Consider the following 12988-nt stretch of genomic DNA (forward strand, 5'->3'; position numbering starts at 1 on the left):
TAATTTAATTCAAAACAAAAATGTTGGCAGAGCACATATTAAGTGGGACAACCTCTTTCTTAGTCAGACCTAATCAGACGTGTTTAGAGTCACAGTTCTGGCACACAAAAATTGCTTGGCCTGAGGTGCAAGCATCGCAGGCCCATTTGTTGCATTTCACACACTTAATCCACGTCTTCTTTCGAATACTGCATGAAAATGGCTCCAAATAGATGAGGCCAAATGAGATGTCAGCGGCTTACGTCAAAATCCTTAGCTATACGTCTGATTGATTTGTTCTTCAACTACATACTACATGCCTACGGTATAAGACTGTATATACTCTGTCATGAATTCAGTCAGAATTCAGCATATAGCTGCTGCTGTAAACTACAGTGTAAAATATTCTATTTACAGTATCATTTAATACTTGTGTCAGAGGTAATTACACAATTTCACATAGTTTTTTGAGTTTATTTGTACTGGGGCAAGTAATCACATGTGACGACTTGCCCCAAAGTCATTGAGACAACTTGCCCCAAACTGACATGTGTGCTAATGTTGGCTAAATCTAAAGGTTAGCTTAACATAGCACTTCAGCTGAAGTATCAAAAGACACAGTAAACTAAAATGTGTTTCTGAAAACATTTGAGTAACCAATCTTGATTTATATTTGAGAAAAACTACCTAGTTGACCGTTTGATCTGAGTTTTGTGAGCCTGGTGCATTTTGCTGGACAGATCTACAGATTGGATGCAGGTCCAGACCTGCCATCAGTCAGAGCATCAAAACTTCAAATCTGCACTGTTAACACTCGTCTCTCAGTCATTGTATAAAACCCACTCCATATTATATAAATGGTTGTGCCTGGCCAAATACAGGATGGGTGGAAATCTGAATGGGAGGGGGGTCTGACCATATGCATATAATCAACAATAATAATATAATATAATAAAAAATCGCCCCCTGGTAGCTGGCTACAGTATTGGTCATAAACTCCACCCCACTCCATAATAGCAGATGGGGGCCAAACAATTTTTTTCCAAAAATGGTTTCTGTCATTGATGTATGTTCAAGTGTTAATCTGTTGTTGTGTTTTCTGGTTAGTTGGTTTAAAAAAAAATTATGTTATATAAAGGCGGTTTCAGATCATGATTGAAAGCTAAGCCCTGCTCTCGATTGAGTCATCAGGGATATTTTGGCTTCATTTTTGTACAAAGTTTGGAAGTAGAAATGCATCGTCCATCTTTATATACAGTTGATGGGCCAGATGTATCTGCTAGAGCAAATGAAACATGAGTTCGGCAGATTTGTCTGGTTCACAGGCTACGTTCAGCCAGAACGCAAGTTTAATTTTGATGTGGTGTGAGGACATTTAAAGTTAATGGAAAGATGTTAGTGGGCATAAATGGACAAATTTGCCTGAAAACACATCCAGGCGAGATGACAGCGTTTCAACTTGACTGTAGGGTAATAACAGAAGAACTCTGGTGAGTTCTGAGCTCACAAACACACACAGCCAGACACTGAGCAACGTACAATTGTAACGGGGATATAGGACTCTGGTTAGAGAATATGGAAGTATAGCGGGGAGGGATATTCAGGGGCACAGGTAACTTCCGGTCGTTCTTTTTTCCGTAGCGGGGAAGGCTATTTAGCCGCACAGGAACTTCTGCTCGCTAGTTGGCACACACTACAGTCAGATCACAGGACAGGGGTTGCAGCACGAGCAATACAGAGTGTCGTAGAAATTATATTCCTGGTGAGGGGCTGAGCAAATAATTGAGTTACAACAAACCCTTGTCTTTGAAGAATTTATTTAACAAAAGAGAATAAACAGAGAAGTACTACAACACAAATCAGCTGGACCAGAGGTTCTGTCTCCTAAGACAGTCACTAACGTCTGGCCCCGAGCAAAAGGATGCATCATCATTTACACAGTCTAGGTTTCTATGTTTTGGGGAGCACAGATCCTCTCTCGGCCTTGAATGAACATTCCAGGAGAGGAGAGGAACAACAAGAGAGGGAAAGCACTAAAAACAATGTCACAGCTCTGACCTAAACCCTAGTAAATGTGGATACATAAAAGATTGATATTGAGAAATGTAAGAGGACACAATTTTCTGCCATAACACAGAGCAGAGGAACGCCAAACATTTGAGCGCTAGCTCAGACAGATTGACGCAGCAGTAGGTGGCTTACACCGCCAGTTCATGTGAAAACGGACAGATTTGCTTGTAAGTGTACATGTAAATTAAATATATTTTCATTAGAATGACAATAATACAAAATGAGTGACATTGATTTTCCCTTGTTGCTTTTAGTGTTGCCCGCACTGCGTGCACACACTACAGGCCTGGGTGCAACAGAAGTAATTAAAGGTACAATGATTTATAGAATATATTTGGTAACTATATATATTGTAAAATGAGAAAGAATGCAGTCTCATAATTTTGTGTTTTTTATTTATTGTAGAAGACTGCCAGTGTGATTGCCTGTCACTGTTTTTCTCTCACCTTTTAATGTTAGAGTTTTGGGCCGGGCATATTTGTTTATTTCCTTTTACTTCTTTCTATTTTTTTATACCATTATGGCTAGGGCAAAATTACTGGCTTCTGTGCAGTTATACTGCAGTTTAGTCAGATGGTGGCTATCTCTGTACATGTTTAGTAACCCTGGTTTGACCCACTTTTAGTGTGTTGGTTGCAGTGTGGATCTACTAATGTAACTTTTTAAGTACTACTGAGTTTATGCATGTGATGGTCTTTTTAATAGATGTTTATTATATTTAAATGTGTAGCTCAATGGGTCGTGACAGTATAAGCCATGAATCTGCACAGTGTATATTGTTGATCTTCTCATAGTATCTGTGACCATTACAGTGAATTGTAACTTAAGAGTGTGTTCTTGTGGAGCTAAGTGGGTCTGCATGTTGCCAAGTTCTTATGGTGTTTTTATTTTATTTTAGATGTTTGCTAATAAAGTGTTAAAATGAGTTTCCAGCGTCTGGTCCATTAAATCTGGACGTCTATTGAAACTAGGGTGGAAGATGGAGAAATACTTATTATCCATACTAAAACCCACATAGTACACAATGTACATGAGATGATGTAACGCACACAAAAATTGCTTTCCTTGCCTCTGTGAAAGCTTTACAAATATAAAACCCTCCTTGGATTAAAATGCGTAATAGAAAGAGTACTTGTTTGCAGTCGGTGGGATCCTGTCAACAGGTCTCTTTTATAATGGCCATCTACAGAGAAGATGCTTTTTGAGCTGCAGGTGATTTTTGTTTGTTTTTACACCTTTCACCTTGTTTTGCACATGTGCTTTCATACTATAACACGTCAAAATGTCATGAAAAATGCCTCTGATCACAATTTGCCACTGAAAGACTGTCAACAAGCTTGTTACCATAACTTAATCAGATGTCCTGGCTTATTTTTGCCCTTCCATTGTAATTTCAGTTTTTAACAGAAATACCACTGAGCAAGTTTAAATTGCCAAGAAGATCACGCAGCTGTGCAAATCATACCAGTTCTCATTAAATTTTATTTTAAATACTACAGGAAAATATAACTCCAGACCCTGGATAGCAGTTGGAGCCAATGGCAAGCTCCAGAATAATTTTACATATTTTCTGTCAATTTTATGTTAATGCTGTCTAATTAGCGCTTGCTTATTCATTGTAAGAAAATTCCTGAACCATGGTCCTGATTTCAATTATTTGATAAAGCACCACAACACAGAAGTTAGACCTCACCCCCCACCCAGTTATATTATAATGGAAATTACCACATTTCTGACTGTCTGAAAACAGTCATGGTTAGCAGTCATAACAGAACAATAGCAAACCTCCACAGTTTAATTCTGCCTCAGAGCCAACAGAGGCACTGGCACGAACGCAGCCACTGAGGTTGAAGAAAAACGGAACACCGTCAAGGTCACAGTGCCACAATCCACTCAAACACATTGCTATGGGAAGTGGGAGATGTTGAAACAGATGTTTTTCATATTGGCTTTGTGGCGTGGAGTTGATGAGTGCTCTGTTACATTAGCGCAGCAGGCTGTGCTGCTGTAGGGATCGCATTCAATTTCATCTCTCCCTAATTACAAACAATAAGCTCTCACTCTCTCAGCGTCGATTTACACGGATCCCTCTCAGGACACGCACTGCCATAAGAGTCATCAGCCGCCCCGTACCCTTTTCAGAGCGAACACTAGTGTGTTCTAGTATCCTCTAAAGGTCTATTAAAGAGCCCCTTCAACAATATCATTTAGACAATTTACATTTGAGGATCAAGCAAAAGCAGCATGTGTTTTATTTCCTGAACACGGACCTTTCCCACGGGAAATAGAAATGGAAACAAAACACTGAATCCCTAAAATAAATAGCCTTTTATGATTAACTTTATTGACCTGAAGCTGAGGTGGGAATATTTAGTACTTTCCGACCTGGACGTCGTCAAAACCTCTTAGGCCTTGATTTCCAGATTGCCAAATATTTTATATTTGTCCTGCTGTGCCCCCACTGCACCTAGCTGTATAAATAAGACAGGATTTGTGCTGGGTTTGTTAATGATGTTTGGAAGCATGGTATGGTCATGAAAGTAGTCGTAAAGTAATAAATAATGAGCAGATCCTATCCAAGGTATGCACTCTCATGTGACATTGCCCAGCTCTTTCAGATAAATTTGTGTTTCTCCTCTGTTTCCTTTCTCTTACACATAAATTTACACTACAAATTTACACTGTTATACAAGCTGTACACTCACTACTTTACATTGTAGCAAAGTACATGCACACACACTCACATTGTGCTGTCCCAGCCCCAGTTAATGCTATTAAAAGGACCCCCAGTTTCAATGATCAAGTGGGTTGTTTCCTCAATGCACTATTCCTTTAACTGTAGAGAAGCCAGAAAACGGCCTCATCCATGTTCAATCATTTGTCCCAATCAAGCAACAATCCGTGAGTCTGAAAAGTGAAGCTAATGCGGAAGTGCCATAAACCTGCATTATTTTTAATGGCCAGCAGGGGCCGTCTCCACTGGTTGCAAAAAGAAGTCGAATTGCATTGGACTAATGACAAAATGACCCTACTTCTTACTTGATTTATTAGCTAGTTTCAAGTGGTTCATTTTGTAAATTTTTGGTCCCATCAGAGGAAAAAAAAGACTATAAAGCAGGGTATTCTTTATGGTGAGGCTATCTTGTGATTGACAAGTCGCCACCATGGCAACCTGTCAATAAGGATAGAGGTGACTGGTAGCAGTGAACTTGTTTTTAAGCACAGTCTGTCTTTTTGTCTAAGAACATTGACCCTTTCACAGTGTGTTTTCAGTTCAGGAAAGGTACAATAACATTTTGTTTGTACTAAAAGACAAAATTAGTAGCCAAAATTAGGATCCCAATAATTACAGTTGCACCTTACTAATCAAGCTAGATGTCACAGTGGCTACGTCTACTTATCTTATACAGTCTATGGTCCTTACCAGTGCTGGAGGAAATGTGATATGCAACAAAATGGTTGTTTTGCTACTGTAACAAAGGAGTGGTTCAATTATTCAGCCTGTATCCAGATTGTTTTTTCAAAGGGCGTACTCACACTAGGCGATCTGTACCGTGCCCGAGCACGTTTAACCCCCGAAGTCTGGTTCGTTTGACCAGTGTGATCGCCCCCCCACTTGAAGAGGTGTGCTAACCTCGACAACCCAGCTGTGATCTAACGTTAACATAGCTATCCTTTACATGCTTGCTAATAACTTTTTTTAAGGTGGATCTCCGACATTGACAGCTTTATGTTGTGTGCAGCGGTGTTCATGAGAGAAAAAGGGAGGGAGTGAGCAAGTGAGACGAGGTGCTGAGCGAATATGAGCTCTGCAATCAAATACGATTTTAAATAGGCCTAGTAAAAAAATCAAAAATCAATATGTGGCAGTCGGCGCTGATACTGTGGCAGGCCGCCACAAATAATCAATGTGTGGGAAACACTGGATTGATGAAGTAAACATGCTCCGGCTTGGATAGTTAGGCGCAATATGAGCGCAGGCCAGCGGGGGAGTGCTTTGGCACGGTACAAGGCAACCAGGCCTAGTGTGAGTATGCTTTAAGACTAATCCTCTGCTGCGCAGAAAGTGATGCATGCATGTACTTTGTTAAGTTGAAATAGATGAAATAGAACACATTAATTCTTTCAGACATGACAGGACATTTACAGAAAGAGCAGCCATTTTGTTGCCATTGCAAAAAAATTAAGAGGGAGTTTTGTAAATTTATTAAAGGAATGGTTTGACATTTTAGAGAATAAGCTTATACATGTTCTTGTACTGCCAGCAGGCAGTTAGTTTAGCTTAGCACAAAGGATGGGAACAGGGGGAAGCAGCTAGTCTGGTCTCTGTTCAGATGTAACACAATCCACCTACAAGCACCGTTAATGCCCATTTATATCTTGTTAATGAAATGAAAAAAAAAATGGGTATAAACGATAAGTTGTGGTTTTACACGTGGTATGGACTGTTTCTTGGTCTAGAGCAGCAACTTCACAACAAAATCGCAAGGTTCAGGAAATCACTGCGTATGACCAAGAAATAGTCCAACACATAACCCTTTGATTATCTCCTGTAAAACCACAATGTGTCATGTTGAATTGCTGTCACATTTACGTAGCGAGGTGCATGTCAGAAAGGAGCACAATTCCATTGACCACTTAAGCACAACACACACAGAAACACAAAGAAACAAAGTAGAGGCGCAGTGGAAAATGTGCTGTCATTTGGTATCATTTTCTGAATCCTGTCTGGCCATTTTTTTGAATATGCGGCCAATGGAAACAAGTGCTCCTCTGGACACTCAGAGATCCTAACATTGCTGCACTTCGAAATAAAACAGGCTGAAACCCCAACCAACCAACCTATGATCTTCATATGATGTTACACATTATCTTTATCAAGTAAATTTTCACAGAGAGCATCCCCAGTACACGTCAGAGCACTCATTCCCTCACCATCACCCTTTCACCCCAGAAGAGGGTTTATATTCCAGTTCAATGCAATACGCCAACAGCCCTCAAGCCACACAAATGCTTCTTATTTTCACAGCAACCTCTCTATGTCTCTTTTCTGAGGGTTTGCCAGAGCAGGACGGCTCTTTGGGTTTAGGAAAGAAAAGACCCGACAGCTGCCAAAAACGATCGGTGGTTGAGAAACAATGGCACGCCCTGTGTGATTCTCACTGCTCCTCGAACCCCAGACATCCTCCTTGCTGTAATCCTCTGTTCCTTTTATTTGTCAGATCATGGTTGCCTCTTTCAATTGGTTGTGTCAGTTTTGGCCCAGGAACACTGAGACAACCTGACCAACATGGTCATGCCTCTTGCCAAAAGGACTGAGAAGAAAGGAGGAGGGAATGAGAGAAATGCTTTAATTGCTGCAAGAATCTAGACAGTTTGGGAAAATTTGTTTGAGAAATGTGCGGATAATAAGGCAGAGGTGGGGCAAAAAGTGGTGGTGTGAGCCAGCGGGCTCGAATTTGCTGCACTTGCGACTTGTGTGGCAGACACTCTCAGCTGGGCTGGGGCCACGATGGGACAATGGCGGGGAATTGAGAGCAAATATTAAAGTGTGGGTGCATGTGTTTGTTGCAGCCACGGGGGTGGTGGCGGTTATGTAGATGCAGGGGAAAGCCATGGGTAATTGACGTTGACAGATGTGGAAGGGGTGTACACATCCAAGATGTAAAGGGAAACAATTGAGGAAAGATGACTGAGTGGAGCCTGTTCCCATAGACAGGAAGTCAACCACCACAGAAGTATGATTTATTTGTTCTTTTACATTTGCAAATAACTTCACTGTCACTTGATGAACTTGGTGTACAAGGCGTTTTGAATCGTAAATGGAATGTTACTGATTATTATAAGTTTTCCTGAAAGAATTATTCATAGAATAGCCATTAAGTCAGTAATTTCTATGGAATACGTGCAGAAAGCTGCTTCAGCACCGTTGCTATGGGCTTAACACTGAGAACTGTGAAAGGAATTACTGTTGTGGTTTTCGTCTGCATTTCAAACGTCTGCAGCAGTTTCAATCAGTGTTTGATTCTGACAGCAAATATTTGAAAAAAAGAACAAAATTGTGTCATCAAATACCTACACACTCATTCACTTCACTGAGGTTCGGAGCAAAGAGACATTTACGCCAATTTCAGTGAGTTTATTGGACGGGACACATGGGGAGAACAAGATTAATGGCTTTAAATTTATCTTGGCAAATCAAATTCCAATAAAGCTCAAAGAAAAATTAAAATCTGGCCAGTGCGAGCACTAAACTGTGACTTGATTGATGCGTGAGGGTAAAGTTGTTCCAAAAGCCTGCAGGTGATTCTTTTACAGCCCTAATATCCAATTCAAACTGGAGGTTTTTTTAGCAGCCGTTTGTTGATACAGGGACGCTCATTTCCTAAATGAAGTGCTGCTCACCTGGACATGCATGTCAGAGGGAAAGATTTACAATACAATTGTACAATATACCTGTTTAACATTTCAGAGTATAAACTGCTGGACAATTAATTAGAACTCCTTATTCTTTGTTAAACAAATAGATAATTTCCAGAAAACAAGTCCAACAAACTAGACTAACGCCCCTTTCTGACTGAATATTATAATGCATTTAACAGAGACAACATTGTCACTTGAGATAGTCATTCGTACATACAGACTGCTTTTGAGGAAAATGAAACAATTAAGTGATTTGTTGCAGACGTTTCCAATCTGATTCTTTCCCCCCTCAAAGGTCACACAGTTCAGTATTTCGTTTAGGATTTAATGTGTAGCTCAAAGACACTTCAGCAAGGTGAATCTAAGGATACCAGCGTGGGACTGGAACTACCAATCAGTCTAACCATGTCATGACTTGTACAAAGAGCTAGGGTTAGCAGGCCGGCAGGCTTTGATGTTATGATGACTCTTGCCCTTCTGGGTAAAGAAACCATCTTATGTCATTGTGTATTATCTCTACCTTGAAGAGCAATCCCCCAACAGAAGAGTTATGGCATTTTCATAATAAATTCCTGTCTATATCTTTATTGCGGACTTTCTCATTTTCTTCCCTCTCTCCCTTTCATTCCTGCTGTCCTACTTACATCGAACGTTTGCATTTCAGGGGGTGTCGTACAATAGGTCATGTCCGGGCTAGCTCTCCTCGACCTCTTTCACTGCATGGTGCCCCGCTGGCTGCGGGGTTCAGAAGAAGGGCAATCTATGATGGCTGCAGTCTTGGAGGTATTGCTGAGGCTGACGGCAGGCCAGAGGGAGGCCTGAAGGATGGAAACCATTATGGGTGTTTTTGCCCCTTTAGGCCTGGGTCATAGGGGGCCAACAGAGAACCGGTCTACATAAATACAGATGACCTGACAGGAAAACGTGATTGTAACCTCTTTCACCCCTCTGAGACCTTGGATCAATTTGTAAACTGAGTGCCTTTTCAGTGTAATAGAAGTCAATTAAAACAGTAATATATAGAAAGACAAGTGCACATGCACTTATACATACTGGAACACACACACTCTTGTCAACTTTTCTGAGAAGACATCATATTAACATTTTCATCAACATGCCAGCCAGACTCATGTCTGTGCTCATGCCCATGTTTAGCTTTATAGCTTTGGCTGCACTTCAGGATAATACCCTTTAACACCAGTGTGGGGACATGGGGTAGGGCCAGGGGGATGTGTGGAGCTGGAGAGGAAGTGGATGCCAGTGTGGTGGCCTGTGGTCGGGTGCCAGTCAGGCCATCATCGGGTGAAGGCCATCCCCGCGAGAGAAGATATCACCATAGCCTGGTTGGCTGACAGCTTCAGGGCCCTTATTGAAAAATCAATGTCCATTTGTGCGTCCAGCTCACCTGGCCGTCTGCCAGCTCGGCTGAAGTCACCTAATGAAGCCTGATCCCGTTACCTGATTCCCGATTCACTGAGTCAAAGTGACTTTGCAGCTGAAGTCATCCACCCATCAGGGACCTTGGGGGCAAGTTCAACATATACCATGCAGCATGTTGTTGTTTCATTTTGCATTCTGCTGTTTTCAGTGTCTGGTCACATCCTAACATGCTGCTCTGCTGCTCTCTGCGTTTGTATGAAGTCATGGTGAAAGTTGCTGTTAGAGCTTTTTGTAGATTACATATGTATTTTTAATTAAATTTAAATCAATATCTATTTTACTCACTAAAAGTCCGTGTTTCAGTCATATACTACATTCATGTCATAGGGTTAGGGTTACAGTAATTACCAGTTTACATCTTGTGAACAGTGCCCATGTCTTAATTACGACGAGGAAACTTCAAATTCTCTGAAAGTTCCAAAATGGCTCACTTAATAATACAGTAGTGCTTGACAACCAAAGAGACACAGATGCCTCACATCAGCCAAAGTGCATCATTCAAGGGAATTAAAACACACATTTAATGCATCCTTTTTTTCAGCCCTCACCCAACCTTCTCTGATGACATGAATGTTAGTGGGAATTATTGCAATCCTAACAATCTATCCCATGTGACATGAAAGCAGCTTAATGCTCAGTACATCATAGTATGAACTGCTTCCTTAAATTCATCTCATTCGTGCTAATTTATTTACCAGGAGCCCTGCATCGTCAGAGCTTGCTTATTGGCTTCCCTTACACTAAGCAGGCATCCTGGCCAGTAAATGACTTGGAGGCCTGTGTGACAGAATTGTGAGAAGGCAGTTAATTGACCAATTTTTTTTTTAACCAAAATTGTTTGGGACATATTGAGCCTGGATACATTCATTTGTGTTGTAGTTAAAGTGACAGACATTGAATATAAAATAACATTATTAAAATGTTTAATTGTTTCTTTAACATTTATAAGATGTAGTGAGGGTTTCATTGTTGAAATCGCTGTGTTGTTTTAGCATTGGAAAACTTGGGTAACCCCTCTGTCTAATAGCATACCGTAAATGACTCATACCAGGATGGATTGCAAAAACCAAAATGCAGCCTGTTTCCTAGACTATACACTGTGCAGTAGATTGTAACTGTGGTCATCTTTTCAAGCTTTGTGGATAAACCACCGTAATATCACAGCTGAGACTGAGGCTTTTCTTCCAGTCACTCCACTCACAGTTTACCATTAGATGGATAGAAGGACTACACTATGGTATTGTGTATTGTGATTCATTTTTAGCCCATGCGAGGACTGTGGTCTAATTGTGTCCGGGAAACCTTTCCCGTGTGTAAACGCTCGGCCACTCTGACTGATCATTATGTTAAATGTCAGCTGGCTCTAAAGTTGTGGCTGAGGCAGCTGAGCAGCAAAGCTACCCTTCTTCGGTGGATTACTGCTCTCTGTGAAGTTTCATCTGTCCACGGATGAACGGCCGACAGCAGCAGCAGGCTGTAATCCTTCGGGCCACAACAGCAGTGCCTGATTCAAGGTGGAATGAAACATCCATCCTGTAAAACCCCAGTCAGAATTAAAATCCCAGTAACTCTAGTGGACCTGGGCAGCAAGCTGATCCGGCGACTGGTGATTACTACGGTACATGATGCAGACATACAATCCCTCTCTGTCCCGCTGGGTGCTGCGTTCTTCCTTCCAGCCTTGGAGAAGAAAAAGGGGTTTTGATGATGAAGTGTTTAGAAGAGCAGTCCTGATGTACCTTCACTAAAGAGTGAGTCATATAAGGTGTGTGTGTGTGTGTGTGTGTGTTTGGGGGGGGGTTAAAGTAGAAGAGAATGAGGAGGAGGAAGTTGCTGGAGTGCTGGAGGAAGGCACTGCAGAGGGCATTGCTCATGATAAGAGACACCATCGTCCAGCAGGGAGGAGTGCGCTCTGCCTTTAAAGCGGCTTATGCTCTAAAAGTTGAGCTGGAATTCATTACCAGAATGACGTAGTCTGTCTGTACACCTTGTCTGTCCCCAGTCTGACCCTGAATTCACACCGGCCCCTGCTTCCTCTCACTGAAGGGGAACCGGAGGCGGAGCAATTTTTCTGTGGGCCTGTACAGTAGAAAAACGTTGACACACATGCGATAAAATCGTTGTAGATATTGGGAATGCCCCCCTTGGTGATTCCAGCACAACCCCAAACCAACCGTACTCATCCCCGCAGCACTGACTGTTCTTTTCCCCCCTTCCTCTCCGCCGCGGAGCAGGCAGTGTGTAATGCAATTTGGTTGATTAAAAGAAAACATTAAAGCACTACCTTATTGAATTTGACGGCACGTACGGATCCGGATCTCACCGGCCACTCTGTTTTATTGGCTAGGATAAAGGGGATCACGTCATTCCCCATCACCCCCTACCTCCACACCACCCTCCCCACCCAGCAGCCCCGCCTTCCTTCATCCCTTCCAGCCCTCAACAAACCTTGGCAAGAGGACGTCCTGGCAGGACAGAGATTTGTTTAGACCCCCACTCTCCCTCTTTTCCGACTCCCCGCCCTTTCTCATTGCGCCTCTCTAACCTTGGCCACCACAACAGTGAGTGAGGGGGGCAGAGTGACAGAGCGAGAGACATTACACAGGGATGAAAAGCGAAAGAGAGACCCTTGGCATAAGTAAAGAGGAGTCACTTTGTTTGTGTCAATAAATAGGCTGATAGGTCATTAATCTCATGAGTGGATAGGTTAGAGGTAGTCACCTCTGTCACTGTCTGTCCAAGATGACTCATCCGTTGTTCCCAACGTGTTCCAAGTCTCGTAGTCTATAATTTAGACTCAGATGTGCCTTTTGAGGGGACTGAGAGACAGAGATGCAGGGGGGTGGGGCAGACTTCAGTGAATATCAAACACCTGCCAATCTCCTCAGCAGGGGCCAAGTATGCTCTCAGCTCACCATATCCAGTCCATTTATTAGAGTTATGGCGATGCGGCTGGTCCACCCGGTCGTGTACGGGAGCAGCAAAACAACTTCTGAATGGAAGTCCTGTGTTTAGGTGACATCATCTGTGGCTGCTTCAATTACACTGCAACAAATGAATAACAGCGCACAAGGGG

At 42.1% G+C, this 12988-nt stretch overlaps 1 long non-coding RNA gene across 1 annotated transcript; it reads left to right on the forward strand.

Moving 5' to 3' along the window:
* The first annotated feature begins 2147 nt into the window (after window positions 1-2147).
* On the forward strand, window positions 2148-10129 carry LOC123968397. The gene is made up of 3 exons (XR_006824453.1): window positions 2148-2216; window positions 2304-2360; window positions 9137-10129. It is a non-coding gene; the product is annotated as an uncharacterized LOC123968397 (long non-coding RNA).
* Window positions 10130-12988: the final 2859 nt, after the last annotated feature.

The sequence above is a fragment of the Micropterus dolomieu genome, linkage group LG03 (assembly GCF_021292245.1).
Source record: "Micropterus dolomieu isolate WLL.071019.BEF.003 ecotype Adirondacks linkage group LG03, ASM2129224v1, whole genome shotgun sequence".
Classification (NCBI taxonomy): domain Eukaryota; kingdom Metazoa; phylum Chordata; class Actinopteri; order Centrarchiformes; family Centrarchidae; genus Micropterus; species Micropterus dolomieu.